Source organism: Ascaphus truei, chromosome 1 (genome assembly GCF_040206685.1).
Source record: "Ascaphus truei isolate aAscTru1 chromosome 1, aAscTru1.hap1, whole genome shotgun sequence".
In the NCBI taxonomy this organism is placed as follows: Eukaryota; Metazoa; Chordata; class Amphibia; order Anura; family Ascaphidae; genus Ascaphus; species Ascaphus truei.
In genome coordinates, this window is record NC_134483.1 from 29,541,205 (window position 1) to 29,554,600 (window position 13,396).

Genomic DNA, 13,396 nt, shown 5'->3' on the forward strand with positions numbered 1-13,396 from the left:
TGTTATGTCCCAATTAAATATTACCACATCATGTCATGCCTCATATATAATTAATTAACCAATGATTGTAGCCTGTCCTAATAGAAGTAATTAGCTCACTGGTATAGAAATAAATTTTAGCATACAAAGCTTCACATGGAATTGCAAATAAAGATAATATTGCAATAAATAGGTAAATGTACGCATACTGATATTGGACCATCTGAGTCTCTAATATGTTTGAACCTCATAAAGGAATTTCAAATAATAAAATAATAAAACACCCTGGCAACCGATAAAGATTATAAAATAATACTGGAGTCTGTTCACATGCACGACCAGAGGGGGGATGTAGAAAAGGTGGGATATAGGAAGATAAATGGATACAGTAATATCTATTGGAGCACATTGTAAGTACCAATTACATATAGTACTATAGTATATCCTTAAAGGAAACTCTTCAAGTCCCAGTCGATATTTAACCCATTGGGTACTAAAGTGTTAAGTGTAAATATCCAAAATGCCTCACGTCTGTGAAGCAAATTGGCTCTATCACCACCTCTGTAGTGCATTTTAACAGACTCCAGTGCAACACATCTGAAGTTCAACAGACTTCCCTTTTGACATATGTCAAAGTGATTAGAGACCGGGTGCAGTTTGTCTCTCCTGAGAATTAATCTCATATGCTCAAGTATGCGTTGCTTCAACGGTCGCGTGGTTAATCCCACATACCGTTTGTTGCAACCACACATGAGCATATAGATCACATGGTCAGTGTTACAAGTGATACATGACAAAATTTTGAACACTCTAGTGTTCTCAGACCCTGAAAATGTCTTAGTCTTCAAAAGGTATTTACACATCTTACAGTGGTGACAGGGATAGCAACCAACCAAGTTTGGAAATAATTCCTTGGGTTTAGAAATTAATCTAGGCACACTAGGGGAAATCAAATTGCCCATTGTTTGGGATCTTTGAAAGACCACACGAGGATCATGTGTCACCATGTCTTTAAGAAGAGGGTCAGTAGCTAGTATAGGCCAGTATTTCTTGATGAAAGGCGAGGGGCTATGATCCTTTTATTCTCCAGGAGGCCTATCTCGGTGCAAAGATGGAGCCAAGAGAGAACCTTATAGGTAAACGGGGAGCAGTCTCCTCTACTAAACTCAAAAAGAATACATCTCTTACCAAAGGAAATGACAATCTTCCACCGTTCTTCATTACCAGGTTTAGCAACCAATCATATGATATCAAAAAAATCATCAAGAAATACTGGCCTATACTAGCTACTGACCCTCTTCTTAAAGACATGGTGACACATGATCCTCGTGTGGTCTTTCAAAGATCCCAAACAATGGGCAATTTGATTTCCCCTAGTGTGCCTAGATTAATTTCTAAACCCAAGGAATTATTTCCAAACTTGGTTGGTTGCTATCCCTGTCACCACTGTAAGATGTGTAAATACCTTTTGAAGACTAAGACATTTTCAGGGTCTGAGAACACTAGAGTGTTCAAAATTTTGTCATGTATCACTTGTAACACTGACCATGTGATCTATATGCTCATGTGTGGTTGCAACAAACGGTATGTGGGATTAACCACGCGACCGTTGAAGCAACGCATACTTGAGCATATGAGATTAATTCTCAGGAGAGACAAACTGCACCCGGTCTCTAATCACTTTGACATATGTCAAAAGGGAAGTCTGTTGAACTTCAGATGTGTTGCACTGGAGTCTGTTAAAATGCACTACAGAGGTGGTGATAGAGCCAATTTGCTTCACAGACGTGAGGCATTTTGGATATTTACACTTAACACTTTAGTACCCAATGGGTTAAATATCGACTGGGACTTGAAGAGTTTCCTTTAAGGATATACTATAGTACTATATGTAATTGGTACTTACAATGTGCTCCAATAGATATTACTGTATCCATTTATCTTCCTATATCCCACCTTTTCTACATCCCCCCTCTGGTCGTGCATGTGAACAGACTCCAGTATTATTTTATAATCTTTATCGGTTGCCAGGGTGTTTTATTATTTTATTATTTGAAATTCCTTTATGAGGTTCAAACATATTAGAGACTCAGATGGTCCAATATCAGTATGCGTCCATTTACCTATTTATTGCAATATTATCTTTATTTGCAATTCCATGTGAAGCTTTGTATGCTAAAATTTATTTCTATACCAGTGAGCTAATTACTTCTATTAGGACAGGCTACAATCATTGGTTAATTAATTATATATGAGGCATGACATGATGTGGTAATATTTAATTGGGACATAACATCATTAATCATCTTTGTCCAATATGTATCTCATTTATTCATTTTTTTATTTTTTTTTACTTGTTTATTTTCATTTTTGATCATTATTATCTTTCTTTTTTCATTTGTATATAGTTTATATATTTATTCTGTTTCTTCTTATTCTGTTTCTCTTCTGTTCTGTCTTGTAGCTTTACTATCTGCAAAACAAAATCAAGTGGTTATGTATATCAGCTGTTTTGCATGACGGGGAGTATGTTAAATACCCAGGACCTCTCCTTACCCAGTACTCCTTGAGAAAGCGCCATAGTGGGCGTGAAACGCGTGGGAGAGTTTGTTACTGTCTATTTTTTGTTTTTATGTAGCCCAATAAATTAGTTTTTAACTTCCTTTGCTGGTGAGTTCTTACCTTTTTTCCCCTGGAGCGGATGGACCACGGATCCTTTACCTTCTTCGCTATGTTAGGGGTACCATGTGCCAGAGCCTTAATCCCTGTCTAAATAGGGCTCCAAATAGAAAGCCTGTATTTGGCTGATGAACCCATCAGTGTGCTGGCTAATTGCAGAAACATACAATCAGCCAGTCTCCACCTGGCTCACCAGTCAGGTAAAAGGCCTGCTGCTTAAACTGCGGGGAATCTCTCGAGCACTAAGGTGGTGGGTGCTGCCAGAGAGATATCCCATAGAACTAGACCCTCTGTTCCAGGATGCAGCGGACCTTGGTACCCGCCAGAGAGTGCACCCCATAGACACCACCCCAGACCCAGAGACTGATATAAAAAGTACACTGCTTAAAGTTACCTCTGAACTTTGGTGTCAGAGGCTTAAGAGGCTTATCCTCTCAGCCCTGCAGATAGGGACTGGGAAGTGTGGCTAAGCCCTTACAAATTGATAGACCTGTTTGGTTTATTTTCTATTCTGCCCTAAGCTGTATTGTATGAGTATACAGGCTAAATAAAAGCCAATGTTTATTTCCCCCAAATCTATGTCTCCCGGGTAATACATCTGCACTGGTCTCCTACATGATGGTATCTCATGCAAGTTTAAATGTTCCGCATCACAGCCCATGTGACCGGGACATTTAAACTTGCCAGAGATACTGGCACCTTCTACTGAGGACTGTACCTTGGGTAGCAGGGGCTCCCTGGACTTGAAATTAATGTAGTTCAGCTCCGGAGAGCCCTGCTTCAATACTATCTTATTAAATGTAAAATAAAAACAGAACTTCATTACCTAGGTGGCTAAACGCAAAGTTAATGAAGGGGTTAAATAACTGTAGCCAGTTTGGTTGTGATAGAGGGGGTGGGAGAAGCTTATAGTTGTTTTATGATGGGTGTTTAAGCCTCCCAGGAAGGATTAACTCCTCCCTTATCTCAGCAGTTACAATCGCTAGGGTAATGAAGGGGTTAACAACTGCCGTGAGGCCGAAATACACGCCCAGGGGCAACTACTCCCTTCACCCACACCACACAGGAATGATCAAAAGCCCTGGTAGGCAAATATCACTAATATCGCTTTTGCCCATTCAAATCTACAATACATTGCAATAAAAGAAAATACTATACAAATTACAAAACTAGAAAAAAAACACATCCATTAATTGTCACTGTGGATACTTTTGCCCTCAACAGTTGCAAAAATAACAACATTGGCAACCAATAGCCATCCTACTACCCACCCCCTCTACCTCAACACCCCCACCATACACATACTAATGGTTGAAAGCTCTATTATCCAGATCTGGATAATAGCGCATTTGCCCATTAAAAATAAATCAATAGAGCCCAGTTTGCTTTTTCTCTTCCTGTCAGTGAAAGTAGACAGTGATGCAGCACAGAGGGTGACCTGACTTTAGTAAATTGTCTTAGATAAGTTTTGTGCAGAACCCAAGAATAAAGCGGATTGCCTTGAAAATGTCAACGAGTTTCTGAAAGCATGTGCTACTCTTCGGATCGAGCTACTCGATGCAAATGACCTCTACACTGGTGAGAACTTTTCCAAGGTTCTGAGCACTCTCAATGCGGTCAACAAAGCTACAGAAGATCAGACAACTGAGAGACCATGTTCGCGTACGATGTCTCAGTCGCATAACTTTGCAGCCTGTTCTCCGATAAATCCCCCGGGAGCAGATTGTTCCTCACGAGTACTGAAGAGGCATTCCAAAGCTGTGGACATGACCGGGAATGGCAGCTATCAGTTGATTGTGAAGGCGCGGTTTGACTTTAAGCAGCAAAATGAGGACGAGCTCTTGTTTTGTAAGGGCGACACCATGTCGAGGACGGGGGATGGTGGGAAGGCACCATTAACGGAAAATAGGGCTGGTTTCCCAGCAACTATATGAAAGAATTCAAGTCTAATGACAAGCCACTTTCCCCCAAAGCATTGAAAGGATATGAAGCAACGCAACTAACAACGAACTACTATACTGTGGTACTGCAGAATATCCTTGAAACTGAGTGTGACTACACAAAAGAACTTCAGTTACTGCTTTCCACGTACCTCCGACCTCTTCAGACACATGACAAGATAAGCACTGTAGACATAATTTCTCTATTGGGAAACTTTGAGGAACTATGCACCTTTCAACAAATGCTGTGTCAGGCTTTGGAAGACGGTGCAAAGCTGGCAGAAAATCAACAAAAAGTGGGTGGCTGTTTTCTGCATATTTTCAACCATTTTAAGTCCTTATACTTAAGCTATTGCGCTAATCACCCTATGGCTGTTGGTGTTCTAACACAACACAGCGATGAACTGGAGAGGTTTATGGAAACCCAAGGGTCAGCGGGCCCAGGGATTCTGATGCTGACTACGAGCCTTAGCAAACCCTTCACAAGACTGGATAAATATGTCATTCTCCTCCAGGAACTGTAAAGGCACATGGAGGAAGCTCACTCAGATCACCAAGACGTCCTCAAAGCAACGGCATCCTTTAAGGCCCTTGTGGCCCAGTGTCAGGAGCTGCGGAAGAGGAAGCAGCTGGAGTTGCAGATCCTCTCAGATCCCATTCAAGGCTGGGAAGGTGAAGATATCAAAATGATGGGCAGCGTGGTCTACATGTCCCAGGTCATGGTTCAATGCAGAGCTGGCGAGGACAAAGATGAGAGATATTTCATGCTGTTTTCCAATGTGCTTTTAATGTTGTCTGCAAGTCCTCGGATGAGTGGCTTCATTTATCAGGGGAAATTACCCTTGACTGGAATGTCAATTGTGAAGATAGAGGAGAATGAAATCAATAATCACGCTTTTGAAATCACAGGAATTATGATAGAACGTATAGTGGTACATTGCCACAACAGCCACGATTGCCAGGAATGGCTTGAACATCTTCACCGACTAACCAAAGCCCCCGGGTCTCACACCTCATTGTGCAAGACACAGTCCTGGACAGGCCATCAGCTTTCAGATGGAAGACAGCCCAAACCTTCTCATCACTCCTACACATCACCTACCCGAGGCTGCTTGTGACCTGCTCCTCCACTTCGACCTTCAGCTTCACTGGGTTACAAAGTGGAACCCAAAAAGAGCCCGAAAACCCTGAAGAAATTCCACCAGAAACGAAAAACTGAGAGAAAGCATTCGGATGACGATTCTGGTTTCAGAAAAAGCACTGTTGCATTGGAGGAGGACGCGCAAATTCTTAAAGTAATTGAGGCATATTGCACTGGTGCAGGCCTCCAGCAGAACCTCAGTTCCTGCTCCCGCAAAGATTCTGCTCCACAACTCTTGCTGCTAGAGGAAGACAATCTAATTATTGAGGAAACCAGGAGCAATGGCCAGGCTGTTACAAAAGAGAAATGCCTCATAAACACCGTTTATGCATTGAGAGATGAGGTCAAAGTACTAAAACAGGAGAATAAAAGAATGAAGCAAAGTCTGGACGAAGAGCAGAAGTCCAGAAAGGAACAGGAAAAGTTGGTCCGCAGGATGTTGAAGCAAACTAGCGATTGCGCACGGGACGATTCAACTCACTAGTCCGTCCCCATCCCATTCAATTTGGCAATCTAACAAAATGGCCGATGGCACGCAGGGTTAATATCTGAAGAAAGACGTGTTGAGAGGTTCTCGGTTAGTGAATGGGGCTCCGTATGTTGGAGACAGTAGAACTTTTATGAACCCATTTTAAATCTGGGAGCTACTTTGCACTGCTTTTGGTACATTCTCCAGCCCTGAACCTCAACCGCGCCTTATACACTGTGTATGCAATGTCAGGGTTTCATGCAGAGGCAGGACAGGGTGGTTCCCCCCTTGGCTTCCATTTTATCGTTGAAAGAATGCAAAAGAAGCTGAAGCCTAATATTAGTATGGAGTAGCAAGCATGATATAGGCCTTCATGGGGTGTGGGTGGGCAGCTCCGGTTTGCAGGGGCCGTCGGTGGGTCTGGTTTTCGGGGTGTCCCTGCTTCGGCGCGGGTGGCTCGGTCGGTGGCTCAGTTGAAGACTGGGTCGCTGGTGGGGCCGCCTGTGCTGGGGCTGAGGTGTCCTGGGGGTCTGGCCTGTTGGTGGCCCTTGAGGACTGGAGTTGGCTACCCCGGCTCTAAAGTATAATTGTAAGTCAATTCAGGGATGGGACGCTAGGTAAAATGTATACAACATGATTGGGTGAGTGGAGTTTAATAGTATGTATCATTAAGATGTATCACTGTTGCTGCATGAGATTTAGGTAATGGCTCCTCTACCTCCCACCCAACCCCCTCAACCCACCCACGTCTACTTGTTCTCCCTTCTGGTGATGCATTTCCATTAACTGTTTCCAAAATTTAAAATTGTATAAAAATGATCTAAATTGCGAAGCCCCCTGGAGCAAAATTTTGAAGCGAAGTGGACTTCTCATCTTTCAAGAGTTTGAAAATACCCGTATTTGGAACTCCCTGGTTGGGAAATCAATATGAATCAGAATCTCTCTATGATGTCATTGTGGCAATTATGTCATTGTGGCAATGATGTCACTGCTTTCTGTTGGTTGGCTCCAGCGGCCATCATGTGTTTTTTCCACTGAAAGTTACATTTCTCTGGGACTTTCCTGAGCTACAATCTGTTCAGTTCTAAATATGTGACTACAAATAAAGCTTAGAGAATGTAAGGGACTGCTAATTTAACCTACCTGCAAATCAGGACGTTGGTTAACAGTTAAAAGGAAGGTGAAATGTGTAGATCTGTAAATGATCATGGTGTTTTTGTAACTGTGTTTCCCGACTCCGGTCCTCTGGGACCCCAAACAGTCCATGTTTTTAGGATGTCCCTGCTTGATCACAGGTGGTTTGGCCAAAATGATTGGGCCACCTGTGCTGGTGCGAGGATGGCCTTGGGACCTGGGCTGTTGGAGGTCCTTGAGGACTGGACTTGGGAACCACTGTTCTAAGAGGTTCTCGGACAGTGGATAGGAAATCGGGGTTCATTATACAAGACAACTCTCTGAGCCAATGTGTTTAGAGTGTGAAAGTTCTGTGTCCGAGGCATCTGTTAAGCGGAATTCTAAGGTCTTGTGATTGGTCAGTGCCCCAAACCTTAAAGCGTATTTTAGAACACTATGTTATTTTTTGTTTGCTGGTTAAGTTTGACCACCGTTTTTTTTTTAACTAAATTTATGTGCTTTTATTTTCGCTATGTTAAGTCGCACTGGAATTTCTGCCTTGTGTCATTTCCATAGTAGTTTTGGAAGATGTGATTTAGAATCTGAGTTTGTCCTTTACTGGCCTTTAACACCAAAAAACCTACATGCGTCCGGCTTCCACTTCCGCTGGTTAGAAAAGTTCAGAATCCATTTGGGTACGAGTCGTCGGGCTTGAATTATTGTAGTTCATACACAAAAGGACAACCTGCTCACTAGAAGCCGTTACTGCTCACTGACGGTATTCACTGTGCAGAGCAGATACATGGGGTTGAAGTGTGACGCTTTGTGTGCATTTTTAGAACAATCCTGGAATACCACGTTACTTGCATTGAATACCTAATTCCAGCACCTGCCTGTTGGGAATACTTCTGTCGCATTTGCCCTTTTTACGTTGACACTTGTTTATTTTTTGTGACCCAGTACGTTTCAATATCTAGAAAATAGTTGAATTATTTATTCTTTCTGTGAAATCCTTAAATGGCTTGTATGTTTCTTCAAACAGTTAAAAAAAAAAACCTATGCAAATCTGTTTGATCATAGGAATTTGGGTTATGTGCTGAACAGAACTAAACAGTGTACTGTAATCATATTTTGGGGATATTGAGTTCCAATGCACATGAAATGAAAGGCCTTGTATACTAAACAGTGCTAAGCCCAAAAGGCCCCTTTTAGCCCTTTCCTTACGGCTTCCAAGTGTTTAGTAAATGTAGACAAACATTTCTGCTTGGATATAGCCCAGATATTATGCTCTTGCTCTTTTTCCTCTTTGCAGAGGTCTTTTTTGGAACCAATGCTGTAACTAGAAATGTTCCTGTTAACATTATAGACAAATTCATTTTTCTTTAAACTAGGGGTGCTCAACTCCGGTCCTTGGGCCCCCCTCCCCCTCCCCCATGGCGGGTCGGATTTTCGGTGTATCCCGGCTTCAGCACACATGGCTCAAGCCATCCCTGCTTCAGCACAGGTGGCTCAGTCTGAGCCTCTGATTGGGCCGCCTGTGCTTGGGTTGGGGTGTCCTGCATTCTTTCAGGCATTCTGTTGACTGTCCAACGTCAACAGACTAAAATATATTGCCCATAAAAGTTTCAAAATAGTAAACCTCTTGTAGAGTAAAAAAGAGGGGGGATAGGGAGTGATCAAGTAAATCATACAAATTGTAATGTAAATAAATGATATATATAATCGATAATTATCAAAAACAATAGGTGCAGCTGTGAATTGAAGTGAATCAGGAAAACAAAAGGGGTACAAAAAGTTTGTACTCCAAAAGAAAATTCACTTATGTGCACACTATGTGAGTTAAAATGTAACTTTTAATACAACATCCTTAAAACATATATTACCGTAACAATTAATGTAATTAACCATAAAAATAGATTAAATGATATGCACACATGCAACAGAGTTAGCCTCACATGTAGATAAATTCCAATATAAAAAGATACAACTGGAACCTGGGAGGCTAAACAAAGTGCAACCAGACAAGGTGAGTCAAAATGCCCAACACTTGCAATCACTAGCACAGTAAATAGTTGGCCAGATACAGCAGCAGGGATACGGCTACAATGTGTCCATAGATTGTTACAATAGTATCAGTAGAACCATCCCTGCCAGCTACACTATTTTTAGATATATGGCTATGCTAGTGAAAGTACTGGTATTAGCACACTGTGTTAAAACAACCCCATAACAGGGGCTGATGCGTCCAGGATCATGTCATCAGCCCCTGTTATGGGGTTGTTTTAACACAGTGTGCTAATACCAGTACTTTCACTAGCATAGCCATATATCTAAAAATAGTGTAGCTGGCAGGGATGGTTCTACTGATACTATTGTAACAATCTATGGACACATTGTAGCCGTATCCCTGCTGCTGTATCTGGCCAACTATTTACTGTGCTAGTGATTGCAAGTGTTGGGCATTTTGACTCACCTTGTCTGGTTGCACTTTGTTTAGCCTCCCAGGTTCCAGTTGTAGATTTTTACACTGGAATTTATCTATATGTGAGGCTAACTCTGTTGCATGTGTGCATACTGTATCATTTAATCTATTTTTATGGTTAATTACATTAATTGTTACGGTAATATATGTTTTAAGGATGTTGTATTAAAAGTTACATTTTAACTCACATAGTGTGCACATAAGTGAATTTTCTTTTGGAGTACAAACATTTTTGTACCCCTTTTGTTCTCTTGCAGAGTAGCAGCGTGATCTTTGACATTGTACATGCACCAGGAGATTAAAGCGCGCTTCCTGCACTGTGACTGTCCGTTACACGCAATAAATGCTGCTTCGTGTGGATGGAAGTTGGAAAACACCATACAGTATACACTTTTAACAAGTGCCTAAGAATCAATGATTTGCAGACTGTTCTGAAACTGGCAATGGTTTCAATATATATTTACTTTATTCGTATGCAATTTATAAGTGCGGGCACTTCTGTTTCAAAACTAGACCATGTCAATTATGTTGAGTTATCCCAAGAATTGTACGTCATTACAGTATATGCAATAAGACTCAAAAGTGCAGTTACTAACTGTGATGCAATTATAGTATTTTTTTGTATTTTTATGATGGCTAGCAATGACTTTATTTATAATACCTTGATATGTAATGGCCCAAGTATTGTTACATGTGTGTTCCTGTGTGTATTACAACGATACAAATTATTTTCTTGGGCCGAATCGATGATTTTAGAAATGTACTGTGCAGGTCATTTTGCAATTTATGCATTTATTCCGAATCCTATGAATCCAAAGAACAGATTGTTAGAGGAAAACAAGCCATGGGTGGAATAATAGCTGCGTTTTGTGCATCTAGGCGGTTTACTGTATTTTGTAAATATTGTGCAATTCTGTCATATGCTGAATGCCTTGTAAACAGCTGTTTCATTGTATCTTATGTACTGTATATTTCTGCTGCTACTTTCCTGGATCCACTTTTCAAACGTGTTTATTTCGAATTACTTTTTGTATTGCTACTTGACGTTTTCAACAACTATAAAACACTTTTTTTGGGGAAAAAAAATTAATAGCCAGCAACCCTATAGTAAATAAAATGTTTACTTACCCCTGCCATGATGGGTGCCATCCTCATACTCATTCTCGTCGCGTCTTCATTGGCAACAACATTAAAATAAAAATAACTAGCTACTTGCCAGTAACCCCTTCATTATCTTAGCGTATAGTAACTGCTATGGTAATTAAGGGGTTAACCGACCTGGGAGGCCTAACCACTTCCCCATAGCAGCAACCTCCAACCCCCACCTCCTCTATCCCCATCACCACACATACAAATGGGCAAAAGCCCTATTAGCCAAATATGGCTAATTGTGCTTTTGCCCATTTGTGTAGGGGAAAAAAAATGCACACAATAAAAATAAATTGACATTGAAATAAAATCAAAACAAACACTAGGGAAGAACCCCATTGATTTTCACTGTGGTTATCTGTCACGGGTGACCAGAGCCTTTAACACCTTTAAATGGAGAATAAAGTGTGCGCTGTATCAGCAATCTCTGTAGATTCCAAGCGGGGATGGTTGTTCCTCTGCTGCTCCAATTCTCCCGTGATCAGCAGGGACAGGAAATATAAAACAAAAACCAGTGCAAAAAGAAACACTATAAGTTCCAATACAATAATATTTATAAAACTAACAAAATAACACTTACATACTGTATAAAATAGGATCATGAGATCCAGTAATCCACACATCCAAAAAGACACAACCATGGAGGGTCAGATCCTGAAGAATTAGGACCAAACAATCTCAAAGTCCATAGAGCTTTATGGAGAGAAATATGTAAATGCAATTTTCTCCCGGTTTTTTTTGCTGCAAATAAATAGTTTTTTCACCCTCTTCACTGTCACATACGAAGTGGTGCAGTATCTTTTGGCTTGTTTGAACACAACAATCCAAAAGGGGTATGAGCCCCCAATGGAACACGAAACCCAGGGCTGCACTCACGAGAAATAAATTTAGAGGGACTACACAATATGTCCCAGGCCAATAGCCCAGTGCTACGCAACGCAAAACAAAAAAGTTTTATTATATACAATCGGGGACACCATCAGGGGGTGTGGGATAAAGGGGAGAAGTGTGTTAAAAGTATGGTAGGTGGTGACCAGGACAGAGAAAGGTCTCATATGTATCAGGTATATTCAATATATAGGGCAAAAATTGCCGTACCCCTAGTATGTATAACACTTGGGGGAATACCTGATACTAGGCTCAATTGACCAGAAAGACTGACAAGATGTACTTTCAGGATGCTGCAATCAGCTACAGTTACTCAGTATAGTGTGACACTAATGGTATACACTGTTGCCAGAAGTGTCCAAGATTGGAACAAAGGTAGCAAAAATAGTGTACACTTGTACATCTGTTGTCAGCAGGTGACTCTGATGTTAGCGGGAGACGTATTAAATGCATAAAACAGGATATACCATTAATCCCCTAATAGGGAGCCGCTTTCATCGATAACCACCCGCAGATGCAGTACCTAATACTTTGAGAAACACTACATGTCAGGCAGTATAACCGGCATAATGAACAAGCAAGTCAGAGACAATATCTGATACTACCCGTTCCGCCGAGTGGATGTCAGGTAACGTGGAGCTCCTGGCATCCTCCTGGTCGCCACCACCTACGTCAAAGGAATGATGTCACATAAAACCGACGGGCCGTTTCGCATAGGAGACTATGCTTCATCAGGGCTAAAGTGGTAAGGAGACTCACTTCACTGATTCCTTAAGTACCCGTTTTCATAATGGGAAGTGGGTGGTCCCCTGGTGATAAACTCCTTGTCAGCCTCCTATTACGGATACTTAGTGTATTGTGATCCTCACAAGGAGGTTTCAACAGACTTCATAGTTTTGCTGCACTGTATGGACATCGCAGATCGCTGCAAAATCTATAATCAAAATGAATAATGTGGGAAAGAACCGTGTTTTACAACAGACCCCCAGGTATCTAGCACATAATTACATAAATAAATGGTATAGCAAACCGAATGTGATCTTATTGTGTCAGTTTGAATGTGAGCATGGTTTGAGTGTGGTATATCGGGTGCTGAATCAATTCATGCTGAGAGGTGGATGTTGGATAAATAGCGTGGAAGTGTGAACCCCTATATAGAACCAAGAAATCAGTATGATTCCTTTAGAGTATGCGACTCCATTATGAACCATAATAGAATCCTGGATCTCATACAGCAAACAATTCACACTGATGTGAATAGGTGTAATAGATAATTGCTATTCGTCATGTGCGTGGAGGTATTCATATTTGTAGAGTGTAAGTAGTGTAGGAGTGTAGACCCCTACATAGAACCACCTCTAAAAGTCAATGTGGTTCCAAAAGAGTATATGTATATACGTGAAGATTGACGCTCATACACGTGTATGGACTCACAAGCTGTATATCAACATATAGATAGATGGGAACTTCAATAAATCATTCCATCATTGTATAATGCAGAGTTAAGGGGGGACATATACATGGGACCTAGCGGTCAGTCAGCACGACTACCGCAG

At 41.2% G+C, this 13,396-nt stretch overlaps 1 pseudogene; it reads left to right on the plus strand.

Annotated features, from left to right (window-relative positions):
* Positions 1 to 4,113: 4,113 nt before the first annotated feature.
* LOC142468885 (rho guanine nucleotide exchange factor 6-like) lies at positions 4,114 to 6,224 on the plus strand (annotated as a pseudogene).
* Positions 6,225 to 13,396: the final 7,172 nt, after the last annotated feature.